This window comes from Drosophila mojavensis, unplaced genomic scaffold (genome assembly GCF_018153725.1).
Source record: "Drosophila mojavensis isolate 15081-1352.22 unplaced genomic scaffold, ASM1815372v1 contig_74, whole genome shotgun sequence".
NCBI lineage: Eukaryota > Metazoa > Arthropoda > Insecta > Diptera > Drosophilidae > Drosophila > Drosophila mojavensis.
Window position 1 is genome coordinate 16,555,160 of NW_025318899.1, and position 18,312 is coordinate 16,573,471.

General features: G+C 37.9%; 1 protein-coding gene across 2 annotated transcripts in view; it reads right to left on the reverse strand.

Moving 5' to 3' along the window:
- The window catches only part of LOC6582761 (mucin-21), a 29,473-nt gene extending 11,366 nt beyond the window's left edge, over nucleotides 1-18,107 (reverse strand). For both annotated transcript variants that reach the window (XM_044009920.1, XM_044009919.1), the window contains exons 1-3: nucleotides 17,827-18,107; nucleotides 15,095-15,450; nucleotides 3,108-3,166 (exon numbers count right to left, since the gene is read on the reverse strand). The gene's annotated coding sequence lies outside the window, so the exon portion shown is untranslated. The remainder of the gene's footprint in view (nucleotides 1-3,107; nucleotides 3,167-15,094; nucleotides 15,451-17,826) is intronic.
- Nucleotides 18,108-18,312: the final 205 nt, after the last annotated feature.

The window sequence follows — 18,312 nt, forward strand, 5'->3', positions numbered from 1 at the left end:
TGGCCCTTCACACACACATTCACACACCCATTTGTAAAATGTCGGTTGGTAAACGTTTATTTGCTGAGACATTTTAAAAGCACTTAAATATGTTGATCTTTGCTTTGCTTTACTTTGCTTTGCTTTGCTTTGGTCTCAGCTTGTTTGGGTCTGTCAGCGAAAGCTGTAACATCAAACAGATTAGTCTCTGATTAGCTGCTATAAGTATGTCAAAGCCCTTTTTGTGCGCTGCTGAGATGGCAATGCCTAATCTCTAATTATACTCAATTAAGAGGCTTTCACCTTTTGCTATAATCAAGCGAGATAATATCTACTATATCTTCTTAGCTGCCGCAAATCTGTTCAAATTCCAGTTTAAATCTGACGCAGTTTAAGTTTAATGCGTCTCAGTTTCAGGTGCCCATAAGGAGGCACTTTGAAAAGGACTTCAGTTGCCAGCTTCTGCTGCCTTCGACTGCATTTCATCTTTTACGCGAGCCGTGCAAATCAGCCAATGGAAATATTTTTTCCGCACAATTGAGCGCCCATTCAACTGGCAGCAGCAGTAGCCCCACCAGAGTTTTCCTTTTCTTTTTCCTTTCGTTTACTTCTTTTCTTCTCTTTTTTTTTATTATTATTTTTCACCTACCCACTTGTTTCGACTTGGCTCACGCTAGACTGGCAAATGGCGCAGCTGCTTTTTGACGGCTGCTTTATGCAAAAGCAATTAAGTTAACTTTCTTTTTCTTCTTTTTTCTTTGCAGCATGGCCATTGCCCACTCGTTTCGCCACGCTTACCTTATAGCAGAGAAGCTTTCACTCACAGCCCAAGTAAGAACTCAATATAAAGGCACATTTTTGCAGGCTTAAAATTTGCGCGAGCTACGTCACGAACCAGCTTAAGAGTAAACGAATGAAAAGAGGACAACCGATACAAGCAGTTGACCCGTTTGCGGCTTTTGTGAGTTTCCATTTTCATTTTTAGGGTTTCTGCGGTTGCCGCTCTTGTTGCTGCTGCTGCTGCTGTTGCTGCTCTTCTTGGCTGTTGTCCTGTATTAACATTTTAACACATTTTATGGCCGAAACGTGACATTTGTTGCAACTGGCCACGTTTGCTCTTGGTCAGGAAGCGATTTTAAGTACAAACGTGTCGAATAGTGCACGCAGGGTATTTCATTGCTTCGTTTTAATATAGGGTGTGCCCAAGATAAATTAAGTATTTTTAGAGAGTATATGTTTAGCCCATATAAAAATAATAGAATAAAAATAATAATATTTTGTATATACATAAAAAAAAATATATATATTTCATATATAATTTATGTTCTTAAAATACATATATGATTTTAAAAATATTTTTAATCCCATTTAAAAATCATCTCATTAGTTACTATTTTTCATTTGAACTAAAAAACAGAATATTATAAAAACATAATTAACTCTACATTTTTTATAATTTTTTGTTTCTAAATTCGAATGAAATATAGTGGTTAATAAATGGATTTTTAAATGAAGATTTTTGAAAAGCTACATGTAGGACTTTTCTTAAATTAAAAATGATAAAAAATGTAGATTTAAATACTATTTATGCCATTTATTATTAAATATATTTTTTTAAAATTAATGTAAGCGTTTAATCCATACAATGCAATTATAGTACCTTAACAAGTCAGCTAGAAAATAATATAAAGAGCTTAACCTTCTGATATACACAGTAGGACTTATATATTAAATAAATATATATTTTCCTTAAGAATATAAAATTTAATTTACACGAAGCCTGAAAGTATGCAACACTTTTTAGTAAATCGCATAAAATAAATTAGATAACTCAATTTGCCCTACTTCAACCAATTGAATATCTCAAATGCTGTCAAATGACTTTAAGCAGATATCTTAAGTAAAGTTTACAGCTTTTAAGTTGGAAAAGTCAATTGACAAAGTTTTTGCCACGGAGTTTTTACGATGGGTCAGAGTATTATTGTGTCGCGCTAAGCTTTTGTTACTCAAATTTCCTGTGGCACAAACACGTGCAGTATTTGTGGCACTTGGCAGCTTGCTGCTGCTGCTACAGCTGCTGCTGCTATTGTTGCTGCGGTTGTTGTTGTTGTTGGTGGTGTCTGCGCGACAAACTTCCGTCCAGTGTTGCCGCCAGTTGCTGGCAACACCACAACTCATTCGGCTGGTGGCTGCGTCAACCGGAAACGCCAAACACTTTCCGGTCACGCAGTTTGGCGACTCAGCCGCCATTACCACTGCCACCGCCACTGCCATCGCCACCGCCTCCATTGAGCCACAGCCTCAGTGGTTGCCGCCGCCATTGTGTGCGCTCTCCAAAAGTCTCGAGTAGTCACTTAAACTTAAGTGTTGTTGTGTGCCAACCATTTTGTGGCCACAACACTAACAACAACAACAACAACAACAACAACAGCAACAAACAGCTGCAGCAACAACGCTTTCAATTGGGGCCAACTCAATTTCTATGCGTGGCACGGCTCGCCTGTTTGAGCTCTGCTCCCAAACGTGTGCCCAACACAACAAATGCGGCCTGTTGCCACACGAAAAAGTTGTTCCTTGCCAACTTTAAGGCTCAGTTTCAGTTTTGCCTGACAAATGCGATAAATTGACTTTTAATTGATAATGCAGGAGTAAAATGCACAAAGGGTTATCAGACGGCTTATCGATAATCGAAGCTAACGGGCATATTAAATTTATGGCATAGCTCGTTTTCCCATTAGGCCAGGCCGTGTCTCTCTAGCTTCCCCGGAAAGCCGTCAGACCGTATCTTAATAAGCCAAATGTCAACGTGTTAAAGTTGCCACGACTACGCTCAACCAAGGAACGGGGAAAACCCAGAGCCAGACGCTATTTGACAGTCTCGTGTGGAAAGGTAATAAAAACAAAGGCCAAATTCTTGGCCAGGCTGTCAATAGTTGGCGAGGGTTGCCCATAAAAATCACTATCATAAATCAAGTAAATAGAACCTTTAAAATTTGACTAAGCAGTTAGTATATCTGGTCTGTGTTTTATTATTAAAGTTTTACATTTTTTGTGTCTGTTTTCTTTACATGAAATCATATACATACAATATATCTCTTATAAAATATGCATATGCAAATAATACTTACCCCAAAATTCATATACACACCCACAAGTCTGTTCTTGCCATCTATAAGAAGTCACATAACTAAAATGAACAAAAGAGAGTAGAGCGGGTAAGAATAAGAGAGGGACAAAGTTAGAGTGATAGAGATGTGGAGTATTCAAGGGCGACTGCTGGAGCGAAACAGTCAGTGTGAGGAAGAGAGAGACATATTCTGTCAAAGAGCATATAAAATGTGTGTCAAAAAGATTTTTGTTTCACTTACAACGTAGTAAAATATAAGCTGATATAAGACCTAAGCAGCATTTGGAATAAGCGAACAGATACGATATAAAAAATATATATATTATATATACAGGCATATATGTATACATACATATATATATATATCTATGTCAGACATGGTCCATGGTCTCATGATTTCTATGTATTAGCTTTAACTATACAATCCCTATATAAACGATATATACATTACATAAAGATAAAACTTTTCAAGTGACGATCTACAATATAAATGTAGAATTTAAGACTCATGTAAAGATCTAATCACATATTATTACAACAGTAAATACAAATTTGAGAAATCATAAAACGTCCTGCTCTGACAGTCGCAATAAAAAGTTGAAATGAATTCAATGTCGAGTTAGCAAGTTTTACGCACAACTTTCTCTAGGGGAATTGTGTTTGACTGTGAATGCGAGTGCCTCGAGGTTGCTCAGCCATAGCCGAGGCGAATCATAAAGTAAACCTCCTGTGCACCCATCCCGCTGCACTTGTCTACAGACATTTGGCTTAAGGTTTGCTGGCGTTGTCGTTCCCGTTATCGTTTTATGCCATGTCTATGGCACAATGGCACAAACAATGGCCAAAAGTTGATTTAAGTTGATGTCATTTTGACACGCTAATATGGCGTGGTAACCAGGTCATAATCTAGGCACAAATATACACACACACACACAGATACACACGAACACTGACACAATTCATTTGCCATATTGTTGAGCTCAGCGCCTTGCACTTGACTGCGCTTTGGCATCATCCTGAAACATCATTTGACATTCAATTCAATTAAGTGAGTCTAACTTGTTCGAGTGTGTGTGTGAGTGTGCTTGCCACGCCCCAAACGCCTTGAATATCTATCTGCCAGCTCGAATTGCTTTCATCAGCGCATGTTTGAATGATTTTTTGTTGCTTTGCTCCATTTTGCCTTTTTGCTCAGATTCACAAATGCAATGGTAAATGTGTGTTTGTGTGTGTGTGTTTGTGTTTGTGTCTTTGTGTGTCCTCGAGCATGTGGTAACACTTTAAGTGTTAAATTCCACGCCTAAGGTTAATTGGAAATAGCAGTTTATGTGGCCGCATCGCCTGCTCCACATTGTCACCCGCTTTCTTTTGCCGCCCCCTTGGAAATTCAATTTGCGCATACTTACCTGGCAGTGTCAGAATCAGCCCGAATGCCCATGCATGCCACGGACGCCTGACAGTCTGCAGCCCGTTACAATGTCGCTTACATGTCATGTGACATAGACACCCAATGCTTTGGACCAGCTCTTCCAATAGCCCCACATATGGCAGTGAAGCCATTTGCATTTTATTTAAGCCAATAAAGGGAATTGAAATTACATGTGATGGATTATCTGGAGAATAACTTTTTGTAGCTTACTTTACATGTATTTGATAATATTTGATAATACATTTTATGGGCAGATATTGTGGAAGTGCACTGTATATAGTGAATATATATATTTCCTTTGTCTATAGAATAACTTTTTATAGTTTACTTAAATTGTATAATATTTAAAAATATATTTTATGGGCAGATAATGTTGAGGCGCACTGTATATAGTAAATATATATTTTTCCTTTGTGTATAGTAAAACTCTTTATAACTTAAATTAAAATTAAATTGTATTTGATAATATTTAAAAATATATTTTATGGGCAGATAATTTTGAGGCGCACTGTATATAGTAAATGTATATTTTTCCTTTGTCTATAGTATAACTCTTGATAACTTAAATTAAAATGAAATTGTATTTGATAATATTTAAAAATATATTTTATGGGTAGATATTTTGGAATATACTGAGATAATTGATGAGGCGCAATGTATATAATTTATTTAGATGTATATCCCTTATCATTTATCCCTTATCATTAAATTTGTTAGCATGACTAACTAATATAAGCAGAGTTATACATATATAGAATCAGAGTGTCTCAAAATTTAGCCTGCTTTACTTTTTGAACTAAGTTCCTTTTCTCGTCATCAACCTGAATGGTTCTTCCACGGTTAATTTTTGATTTCCCACACTTTATTGTTCTAAAATCTATTCATAATATTACAAATTATCCTCAATCGTACCATTTGTAAATTAATTTTATAAAATTCCTTTTAATCCTTTCAACTTCTGAATGGACATTTGTAAATTAACTTTCATTCAACAATTGTGCAGCTGCTCTGCAACAATTACAACGCATCGGCAATTCCCAGTTCACAGTTTAAGCCATGACAGTTGGCTGCCTTTGAATTATTAATGTAATTGCAGTTGGCAGCGTCGATGCGGCATTTGCACCGCAAATTAATTGTGTACGAAAATAAAAAAAATTAAAAACGACAGTCAAAAGGTTGCGGAGAGGGGGGAGGCGGAAGGCGCAAATGTTTGGCTGCTGTGTGGCTGTAATTTACTTAAACAGGCAATTAATATGCGCAGCAACGCTGTAAACAATGCGGCACGGGAATCGGCCAATTTGTGAGCCTCTCTGGCTGACATCTCGAGCCTATAAACGAATTCCCACTCATATGCCCATTCATTAAGCTAATGACGTGGGCATAAACACATTTTTCTTCTCATTTGTTTGTCTTTCAGTTCTTGGCGCATGCATCACAGTCATGGCGTTGCGTATACGCCACCTTGTCTCGCCCACTCTCACTGTCTCTCAAGCGCCCACTTGGCACTTTTCTTTCTTTTTTTTTTTTTTTTTTTTACACGAATTTAATTACTTTTTGTTAACGTAATTTCGAAATTTCATTGCAGACGTGTGCACAGCTGAAATTGTTGTGGTTGTCGGTCAGGATAATTATATGCCAAGCTAAATTGTTTTTGAAAAGTTTTATAATGAAATAAAATTAGTACAAAAAAAGTAGAATGAGCACTAAACTGTGATAAAATGTGTACTATAAAAGGGAGCTACGCTAGAAGCAAGTTGTACTTTATATTTAAATGAGTTTTTTATAGTAAATGTGAGCTCTTGTTATAGGTAACTATTGAAAGTATATACAAAGTACATATACAAAAATTTATTTGACAAAATTTGCTTATAAATACTGGGCTCAGTAATTAAAACAAAGTAAAATAATAATAAATAAATAAATAAATAACTTAATTTAATTTTAACATATTCTCCCTGGAGAATAATACTCTTTTGCATTTCATGAATCAGTTTTGAGCGCACCATTAGATATTTCGATTATTAGATGTAATGTGCCTAAAGTCAACACTTTAGTTTTATTTAAAGCCCATTACTTTATCTCTTTATTAGTACATAATAATTGCTCAAGCATGAAAATGGAATTTACGACCATCCCCAAGATCAAAACAATTGAGTATGGAGAGATACCAAAAACACTTCAGCCATATGCTCAAATTACACTCCAGGAGAAGTCAAGGAAATGGATGTAAGTTATTATAAAAGAATTTTAAATAAGGGATGCCACCGCTTGGAACGGCAAGCAGTGTAGTATAAAGTTTTACATATCAATCTTCTTAGTTTATAGTTCACAGAGTGTTGTCTCTCAAAGAACTTTATTTATATTCTCTCTAGTTTGTTGTCGGACAGAAAAGTTGGTACTGTGTGAAGTCAAGTTTAATTACTGCTTAAAATGAAGTAGGTTTGACTAGAATTTACCTCATATTAAAAATAAAATTTATTCCAAATTTTTAAATGCCAAGAAATATCTTAAACCTGTTTATTTCATTTTATTTATTAATATTATTTATTTTATTACTTTGTTATTATGAAGAATTTTCTTTAATTTATTTATTTATTTATTTTTTTTCATTTATTAGAAATACTGAAGACCTGTTTATTTTATTTTATTTGCTATCATTAAAATTTTATTTTTATTACTTTATTATAAATTCGCCTACATTTTTTGCTGCATTTAATATGCAATATTCCTTTCTTTATAATTCTTGCATAAAATGTTTTTCTCTCTCTACAAACGATTGCAGCCCATATTTACGACATATTAACTTACTTAATTTCACATAAAAAACAGTTTAAGAATCATGTTGAAAATTACAGTTAATGCATATTATACAATATTATGGAATAAGTACTTCACTGATTGTCGAAGCCATAAACTGTGGCAAGTTATATCTATAGCAAATAGTAGTTTGCATATTCATTATATATATATCACATATGTATATACATATTTTTGTATATATATATATATATATTCTAGCACCTTTTAAAATCAGCTCACAGTTGCCAGCGCTAGTGGTAAAAACATTTTATGCGCTTATTGCATTTTAATGGATTTTATGAAGCGCCGAGCCGCGGCAGCTAGAGATGCAGCAACCACACACAGAGTTAACATGCAGGATATGCACTAACACTCACTCACACACACACATATACACAAACACTCGCGCTCACTCACACTCAGTCAAGCAGCATTAGTTTAAGCGCTTGCCACTTTATTTTGCCATCGTCTGTTTATCTTTGTCGTTGGTGCTCCTGCTGCTGCTGCTAGTCCTGCTCCTGCTGCTAGTCCTGCTCCTGCTACTGCTGCTGCTCACCTTGGGGGCGAGCTGCCAGCTGAGAACTGCCAGACGGCAGCTGGCCGTCTGTTCCCACACGGTGTGGCATGTCAGTGAGCACTTACACTAATTTCCAGTTATTTGCATGCAAAATTACCGAGCAGCAAGCCAAGCTAACGGCAAACACCTTGCACAAACACAAACAGAGCTAATATTGAGCTGCTCGTCGCATGGCGGGCAATTATAAAGGCAAATTATGTTAATTTTCGGTATATATATATATTTTTTTTCCTCTGCTCCGCTTCAAGTTGGTTAGAGAAACAGGCCTCGCTGTTTGACCGCAATTGCCGGGCAATATCATTTATCATATGACCCCGATTACGGGACACAGTTGCGCACCAGCTAAATCCTGGCACATACTAACTCAACTCACGTGGCTACCGTGAAACGTGGGTGTCAACACATGGCCAACAAACACTCACACACACACACATAGACGCCCACACACGTTTGTAATGTCTGGGTAAGTGCATTAAATATTTATGTATATTTATATCAGGACATTTTGATCAATTATTTCCTTTGACAGCTATGGTAGAGCACGTGGCCCAACAGGCTGCTAAGCAAATTAATCACAAGCGCCGGCAAATGAGCTAGGACTAAGGTTGTCTTTGCTGAAATAAACCGTATTCCTATTTCAATTGGTTAATAACAGTTGCTAATTATGATGGAGACAGTGGCTAAATAGAGCTATTAACAACGCTGACTAGATTAAATATGTGTAAATGAATGTATATGTGTGTGTATGTGTCTGCGGGAGTGTTAATGTATGAAGTATGTACTTATATAAGAATACATATTGGTATATATGTATGTATATAGTATTTACGTAGCATACTAAACATCTGTACCTGTATGTACATTCATATGTATGTAGGTATATAGCTATATGCTTGTATGTATAATCACATCTACCCTACATTAATGAATATATATATGTATGTATTTTATATCCACATAGATATTTCTATATATATATATAAATTCATATGTGTCTATGCATGTATGTAATTTCATTGCTTTGCTTTGTACAGAACAAGATTTGAAGGGTGTACGTGTGTAGGTTAACTTACAATCTTAGCATGTTTCTTTGCATGTATGACCGTGTACATTCTCAACTTTGAATGTTTGTACATGTGTATGTGCTCACTATCCAGAAAAAGTTAACCAATTTTCGAAAATTTGTGCCCACAGCTATGAAAATTTATAAATTCAAGCATTCCTTTACAGTGCTCTACTATGCGATTCTCATAAATGCAAGCAGGCGCTGCAGGCTATTTTCTTTGCACTATAAGGGAAAACTCTGTATTCTATTTCCTGCTGTGCTGCATCATGGAAATATATCTCGTATGGAAAATGTAGGAATGTGCATTAGTTTGCATGTATGCATGTACATATAGGTCAATGTATATATAGGAATCTATATAAATACGCGCAGCATGTAGGGTTTTTTCTTCATAAAAAATAGATATAAAATAGTACTCTACTCTCTCTGTAGCAATTCTCTTGAATACAAGTTAGCCCCTTGCCCTGGCCCTAGCTTCAATGCATTGGCTATAATTAAACATATTTATTTCAGTTTATTTTTTAACTGCTAAATATTTTGGATTTGTGCATGTAAGAATTTAGGTATGCGCATATGAATATATTTATGCTCTGATTTATTAACATAAAATTGAAAAATATATTTTGTAGCTGTTCTGAACTGCAGCAGGTTGAATTTTTCGACCAAATAGCGCTGCATGCCAGAGCATATATTGATTGGTTTGCATGTAGAGCAGACGTTGAGAGTATGTTGGAATATTCTATATATAAATTACTCGAAGGGACGATACTTTAATTCACAGTCAATGTGTAGTCAATAGTAAATATTTAATGGGGTTTCACTGGTTCGAGTCACTCGCTGCCTCGAGGGCTACTCAATTGCAAGTTAAACAACTCAATTTGCCCTCGGGGCAGACGGCAAACAAATCGCAGCAATTGCACGACAACCTGTGTGTGTGTGTGTGGGTGTATGTGTGTGTGTCAGTTACAGCTAAGGCAGCACACATACATGCTTGCGTTTACGCTGCCAGATAGACAGGCAATCAGTGCGTTTTCCTGTGCATTGTCACTGGCAGAGAATAAAAGCGAAAGACAGAGAGACAGAGAGAGTGAGAGAGAGAGAGAGAGGTAGCGGGAAGAACAATTTAATTAAAAATTTATGAGCGTGTCGTTGTTGTTGTCCCGTGTTGGGCTGGCAAACAGATAAGCCAGCCAACAAACTGTTGCTGTACCCCCCTCCCACCTCCCCAGCCACCCACACACATAAAGCGAGCACTGTGACGCCCCCTGGCGACTGCTGCGCGCACACATGCCTACCGGAAATGGCCCGCTGCCATTGTTGTTCCCCTTTTCATTCCCCTTTCATTGTTCAGTTGAGGAAATGCTGCCCTCCCATGGAGAAATCCCGCTCAGCGCGTTATTGTTATGTTGGCTCTGGCTCATTTGTTTTGAGTTTTTGCTGGCTTTGCTTAGACTTTTGCCAGCTAATTGCCAATGAGCACTTTTGCTTGCCATCTCTTTTTACAGCGAGCGAGTGAGTGGGAGAGCGAGAGAGAGGGAGAGAGTGAAGTGCGCTTAATTATCAAAGTTTTTGAAACACCCACCGCAAAAAGTTTGCCCACAGCGACATAATTGAAATGTTTACTTTTTTGCTTGCCCCGACTCTGAAGGTGCTTGTGTGTGTTTGTGTATGATATTTGTGTGTGTTTGCACTTTTTGTTGTTGCGCCTACAAAGTTCTTCATTTATTTCAATTAATTTGCAATTTTTGGTCATAATTTCATACATTCAATTTGTTAAAGCCACAGACGCCACAGAGTTGCTCAAGCGAAAGTTTTTTACAACTTCCGCCAGTTGATACCCTGTAACCATAAACGCGAACAGTAAACTTTTACGAATGTAATATAAGAAGTGAGCTCAGCCAAGTGTTTGCCTTTGTGATTTGTCTTCCCGAGTTAAGCGTGGGTAACTTTTAACAAGATTACTGCAGAAGTTAGGCCTGAGAAGACCATATTGTTAGCTTTTCCGATTGCCAATTACTTTTGCTCTCACATATTGCCACTTAATCTCTCTGTCAAACAGTCTCCACTGTATATGCCCGTTGCAGTACAGGATATCGACTAGTCGCGCCCTCCGGCTGGAAGCTGCTCTGCTTTCATCTGCTTTGTAATCCGCATGCTAATTATACACCTAAGTAATTACTGATTCCCTTTCCCATTTTCCGCTTTTCTTCCACGCTTGGTGCGTAATTTATGAAGCTGCTTATCTATTAGGGAGTAACGCTTCAAGTGTTGGCTATTTATAAGCATGAAAGCGCCTTCGCCAGGCCTTTGTTCGGCTTGGAACAAAAGGATATGTTGCGCCAGGCACGTGCGTGACATTGAATAGCCGCAAGACAGTTGGCCAACTCAGCGAATTCGGTTTATGGCGCATCCGCTGCGTACGATGTTTAGCCCTCAGCACGATGAAAACAAAACATCGTTGCCTGGCGTAAGCGGCCTCAAAAGTGGGTTAAAAGAAAGGCATGTAAATCATTTGCATAGGCTATTAAATGAAGCTTGGTTTAAGGCTTTAAGGTAAATATATAAAGAATATATAAAACATATTATGAATATAAATATAGGTTTAATTAAATTTATGTGCTGTCAAATTTATATCATAAAATTTAACAGAAGTTTACTTACGTAAAAATGTTGTAAATAATAAAAAAAAGTTCAACTTCAAAAAAAATGTTTATATATATATATGTATAAATTAATAAAAGTCTACATTAAAAATGTTATGAAAATTAATAAATTATGAATTTTTACTTTATAAATTATATTTTTATATATATTCAAAGATTTAAAATTATAATAAAAAATAATAGTGTTTTCTAAAAACAAAAAAAAACAAAAAAAAAATAATAAATAAAAATAAAAATAAAAAAAATAAATAAAAAAATAAGATCTAATAAAAATTCACCATTAAAATATAATACAAATTAATTAATTTAGTTAATCTTATGTAATTTTTAAATTTATAAAACGTATTATGAGAATGTTTACCTTATAAATTAATGAAAAAATTAAAAATTAAAAAAAGTTGGGTTTAATTTATGTTCACTAAAAATCTTTGTAAAAACTCAAGAAAAAAAAAACATAATAAATTAATAAAAGTTGACTTTCAAAATTAAATAAAAGTTAAAAGTTTAGCTAAATTTGCTTTCTCTTTAAAGAGTAATTTTCTTGTCTTCTGTCATCTCAATAGCTAAAATGAAAAATTCAATCAGACGTGCTGCGCACTTTTCACGGTTGACGGACAAAGTTTTTGCGTGGGCTAAAAGTTTTTCGTGGCAGGCGAAACGTTTGGAAAATTGTTGATTGCAACTTTTTGTTTTTGATTCGTTTGACTTTCAGTTTGCCGTCAAGCGTCGCTCACTGATATTACATTTTAAATTGTGATTCGTGATTTGTCAATTACGGAAATTCGTTTCAACGACTCCAACTGGAGCTGGATTTGAGTAAGCGGGAAATAAGTGAAATTCGATACAATCTAGTCGAGGCTGCTGCAACTTCGGCAACTGCGGCAACTCAAGCAGAACAAGTTTCTGGCCAATTTAATGAAATTCAAGCAATGCTATTTGCATATTGTCGGAGGCAGTTGCTCGATTTATGGTAAACACCATAAGAGTTTGCCCGCCCACTTTATGCAAAAGCTGTCGGATGTATTTCTTCTTGGCAATACAATACCGCAAATCCGTTTCTGTTTTCCGTTCTTTTCTGTTTTTTTTCTTCTTCTCATATGGCTATCGCATAAGTAGCGCCCACAGCAGCAGCTGCCAGGTCCTTTGTTACCGCCCGCAAGTTGATCTTAGCTTTGCTTATAGGATGTACATCCTTTTCGCTTTATTTGTTGCACGCGCTTCGCGTGGGCAACAACGCATAAAAGCAACACCAAACTGCGATTACTTCATATGTTTTGTCTGCATCTGTGTGGGTGTGTGTGTGTGTGTGTGTGTGGCGCCAAATGTATGTAGAAAGACGGGCTTATTCAGTGTGGTTGGTATACATATGTCTGTTGTTGGCTTATGAAACGGGTAGCTCAAGGGGTCTTAAAAGCTTTTTCAATTGTTGAATATTTTACAATTTTTTTATTAGCTTTGTGCTGGCGATTACCGCAATTTTATCCCTTTAACATTTCAAGTGATGCCTGCTGGCGATACACTGTCGTTGTTGTTGTTGTTGTTATTGCTGTCAGTGTTGGTGTAACATTTCTTTTTTATGTTTATTTCTCATTAACAACAAGCGAGCTGCGCATTTTGTTGGCCCCGTTTTAATGGCCCACGGACCGTTGATTTTAACGTCTCGTGCCAGTTGCCGTTGCCGTAGCCGTTGCTATTGCTGTTGCTATTGCTATTGTTGTTATAGTTGTTGCTATAGTTGATTTTTTTTTTACAAATTAGTCGCACGAACATTTTTGCTGTGGTGGCACTAAATGGCAGGAAAAAGTCGACCGCGACAGCCCGACGAGCTTAACGCAGCGGCAGCGTCACCGACGGCGGCAAATTGTTTGCAACATGCAAAGCGAAGGCTCGCAAATAGGCCGACATAGTAGTCGGTGCCCGAAAAGAGCGAGGCACTCAAACCCCAGGCGATGGCAACGGCAACGACACTGACATCGAAAGACCGCCCCACCACACCGGACTCCAGTTCTTGCGGCTAAGCAAACAGGCTGGCACACATAAGAGAGGCAGGCAGGCAGGCAGAGGCAGTCAGACACAGTTGCTTATCTGCTGCTCAGGCAGCGTTGTCCTTTCTGTCCTGACAATACAAACACAAACAGAGAGACACAGAGCGAGTGAGAGAGAGAGAAGGAAAGGGAGTCAGAGAGGGAGATCGTATCTGCACCTGATTTTACCACTGCCTTTACCAGTCCTCTGCAATGCTTCTACTGTTTCATCCAGTGTCTGCCCTTATTTTTTTTTTGTATACATTTCTGTAGCATACTTACGTGCGCACGAAATGAATATGGATTTGCTTTTAATTACTGACTGAGCACAAAAATAACAATCATGAAACCATTTCTCGGCTGGTATTTCTGTGCCAGCGGCTTGCGCTAGGAATTTCTGCTGAGAATTCGGTTGCAGCTATTTTTGGGCGCAAATTTTATGCACAAATTTGGCAAAAAGGATTACATAGACCAAGAGCCAAACATAATGCAATCAATTTAATCAATGATGAATGATTGAGAATTATAGCTGACAGCGTGCATAAGCAAAAAATTTATGCATGAATATTTTGTTGACTTTTTTCTTTTTTATATCTATAAACAATATAATAACTCATCACTTGGGCTCAACATTTAATCAAATAATAATATAAAAAATTAAATAAAAAATATATGTACGACGGCTTGTTGATTTAACGCATATTTTGTTAACTTTACGGCATATTTTTTATTTTATTTACTTATTTTTTTTTATGTTTGATGTTTAAAAGCATTTCAGCGTAGCTGTCTGTCATGCCTTCAATTAGCGTGTGTCGGTGTGTGATCCCACGGGAGGTCCCCTTTTTTTATCGCGTCGTAAGGATATTGCCTGTCATTGCTGGCGAATCAGGTCAAGTAAGGCCCAACCCAAATGCCCGGGTCGGGCTCACACTCAGTTCGCTTTAACGAAAAGTCTTTCACACACGCACACACATGGAGAAGGCTTTATGTAAAAAATGTGCCTAAAAGGTATGCAGTGCTTACCAACCCATCACACACACACACACACACACACACACACACACACACACATACATACACACTCTCACATACTTTCAAACAAAGATAAAAGCGCTGCCCGCTGGCGTTGCAAATTTTCTCCAACCTTTGCGCTGGAACGCGCGTTCGCTTCCTCTGCTTCTTCTTCGTCTTCTTCTGCTGCTGCTGCTGCTGTTGCAGCCTGTGTAACTGTTTAAATATGTATTGGCCTGCATATTTAATAAGCTACATGTGCTTTTCAGCACACACACACACACACGTTTAATTTGGCAACTTGATAATGTTCATTGGTTTATTAAAGTGGGCGTGTCCATCACGTTCTTTTGGGGGGATCTCACTCTAATTACGCGCTGTCACTGTGAGTAGGGGCAGGTGGGGGTCAGGATACTTACCCATTTAATATGCTACACAGCTTAATCCTTTGTCTGCATACATTATTCAAGCAGGAGCGTTCAAAAAGCGCGCGCGTTTTTTAGATGCACATACAAAAAACGCGCGCGCGCGCTCACCTGAAGAACTGCCAAGCACGTCAGGTAAGAGTGAGGTGTGTGCGTGTGCGCGCGTATGTGTGTGTGTCTGCCGTTTGACAAATTACACGCGTGTGCCTTTCTTGTTATTACAATTGTTGTTGTTGTTGTCGTTGTGGTTGTTGTGGTTGTTGTTATTCACACATTTTGTAGCACACTTCGGGGATGCTGATAAATTGCTCTTTTGCTGAGCATTTTGTATATAAGATGATGTGATTTTTCTTGCATTAGATGAATATTTAATATTTCAATTTCATTACGTGACAGCGACAAAGAGAGACAGAGACGGAGACAGAGAGAGCGAGAGGGAGAGCGGAAGAGATTGAAGAGTAGTCAAGTTAGATATAGAGAGATACGAGCTAGAAAGTAGCGAAAGTCTCGCATGTCCATTTAATTGTTGCCCCTTAGCGTTCTCATTATCAGCTTGGCTAACACTACACAAACACATATGAATAGGCAACCGTTGTTGTCCATGTCCCTGTCCGTATTCGCGTCCGCGTCCGCGTCCGCGTCCCTGTCTCGAGTGCGTCATTAGGCGTTTGTTAATGGCTTTTCAGTGTCGCCATTTGCCAGCAGGAGTAGCAGCAGCAGCAGCAGCAGCAGCAGGAGTAGCAGCAGAGGCAGCGGCAGGGGCAGCGGCAGGGGCAGCGGCAACTCACATGCCTGAAAGTATGCAGTGCAGCGCGCGTGTAAACTCATTTAATATGCTTTATGACGTCATTCATTTGCTCTACTGGCCTGCATGGGCTGCCTTAACAATTCCCCAACTCGCCCCCAGCTCGCTCCCAGCCCGGCACGGCCCAGCCCAGCCCAGCCCAGCCCAGCCCAGCCCAGTGGCACATGCGACAATTCTTCTGTTTCACTGTGTTTTTATTTTTTTTGGGCGGCTCTTCTGCTGTTGCCTTTTTTTTGCCACCATTGTTGCTGGCGGACACGCCTCTTTTGTTTACTTTTGCCTTCATTGTGGCGCAAGCGTTGGCCATTTCGAATGCACATAGCCTTGGCTCACGAGCGCTGAATATCCCCGGGCAATACGCTTAAAACGCGTACGAGCCTAGACATGAAATATATCACGCAAATATGTTCCATGTTCAACATGATAACTAGTTAGGGCTCACAGCTAATATGGGAAAAGGTAACTAAATGTGCTTACTAACTAGATTGAGGATATTAAAAAAAAAAAAAACATTTTTAATGGAAAGAGAAAAGAGCATTAAATGCAAATAATATTTACTTAATGCAAAAGAAATTTGTGAAATATAAAGTTATTTAAGTGGAGGCATAACTGCAACAATGAAATGAGGAGCTAGAATATTTTTGGCATATTCAGAATTAATAACTTTATGATAGCTATCAATTTAATATAAATTTATTGATATTGAATAAGTCGTTAAAGTACTATATCTGATTGTACAGTTTCTGCACTTAATAAACCAAATAAAAAAAAAAAAAATTGAATTAGTCAAATTGAAATATTTTTTAAAATTATTTAAAGTTAGCCAATTCCATAAATATCAATCAAAATGTATATTAATTGGTATTTATGGACTTGAGCAACCTTAAATAATTCTGATAAATATGAATTTATGAATAATTATGGAGTTAGCCAATTCGTATTAATCCAAAGCCATTTTAGCTCTTCGCTTCTCTCAGCTTTTTATAACTCTCCCTGACAAACTTTAACTTTCAGGCATTCTTCTGCATTATATAAATTTCATATATATGTGTTTACTACTCTTCCCTCGTCTCTTCACTTGTTTGTCTTTTGATGTCCTTCCATGCAGAATTCAATCTGCTTTTAAGCCCATTTGAGCCCTGACCGCAGCTGAAATCTAAAGTAGAGCTGTGCTCAACCGGGCGCAGGTCAGTTAGGCGCTGACCTTGTGCTATGTGCCTGCTGACATGCCCAAATATGAGCCTAAACTTAGTCACGATATACGACTATATATATATATATATATATATATATATATATATATATATATATATATATGCTAGGCGAAATTGTGTTGATGGCCCCGTTGATTACATGTCTCAGCTGGTGACTGTCACTTGGCTGCGCTAGTCCAACCACTTAGCAATTGGCTAACACGATTTTGGCCAACTTGTGGCCAGTCCTGTGAGGTCGTATCAGAAAACAGCCTATTTAGTACGCAGCACGAACTGACTGAAGTCACGTTTTAGCTGCTTGTTTACCTAACCGTTTGGGACAACTCAGCACTTAGCCAAGGCTTTGACGAGCAGCTGACCGCAAGTAGACTAGCTGCTGCCGCAACATTTCATTTCGCGATTCTGGTGTGCCATAAAATTTCAAATTTTAAATTTAAGTAAAATAAAATTAAATAAGAGAAACTTCAAACAGTCTCAATGGCTAAACTCCAAAACAAATGATAATAAATCCAAATCTAACAGCTTATGAAGAATTATTATTTTGCAGTTTTAATTCCCTAGACTCCCTTTGCGAACTTTCTCTGTACTGTCGCCCCCTCTCTCTCTCTTTCTGACTTTTAGGCAGTGCTTGGCTTTAACTTCAATTCACTGAACGATCGAATTCTTGTGCTACTTCATTAACTTTACTTTGTTTAACTTCACTTTACTTCACGCAACTGAAATTCCACGAAACTCCATTTTATTTTCACTGTTGTTGTTGTTGCTTTGTTTTCTCTGTTTCTTAATTTTCTTGTTGTTGTTGTTGTTGTAGTTTGCTAACTGCCAGTATCGTCCCGTCCCGTCCCGTCCCGTCTCGTTTCGCGACTGACCGTTGCTTAAAGAGCTGACGAAGCGGTAAACGGAAATGGGAACATGAACTGAAACGAAACGAATACCGTTACTCTAACTGCATCGGCTCCGTATTGTTTGGACGTCCGTTGGCGTTCAGGCTAAGCAACAAACTGTTGTCGCCAGCTCAAATTCAAGTGCGTGTTCGAGGCTCGTGCAAAGCTTCGTCGCTGGCGAGGAGCTCGTGTTTGTGTTTGTTGTGCTTTCACACACATACACACAGGCACGCACACGGACACACGGACACACACACACATACACTCGCATATAGCACGTGCGAAGCTTGAGCTTTCCGTTTGCTTGGC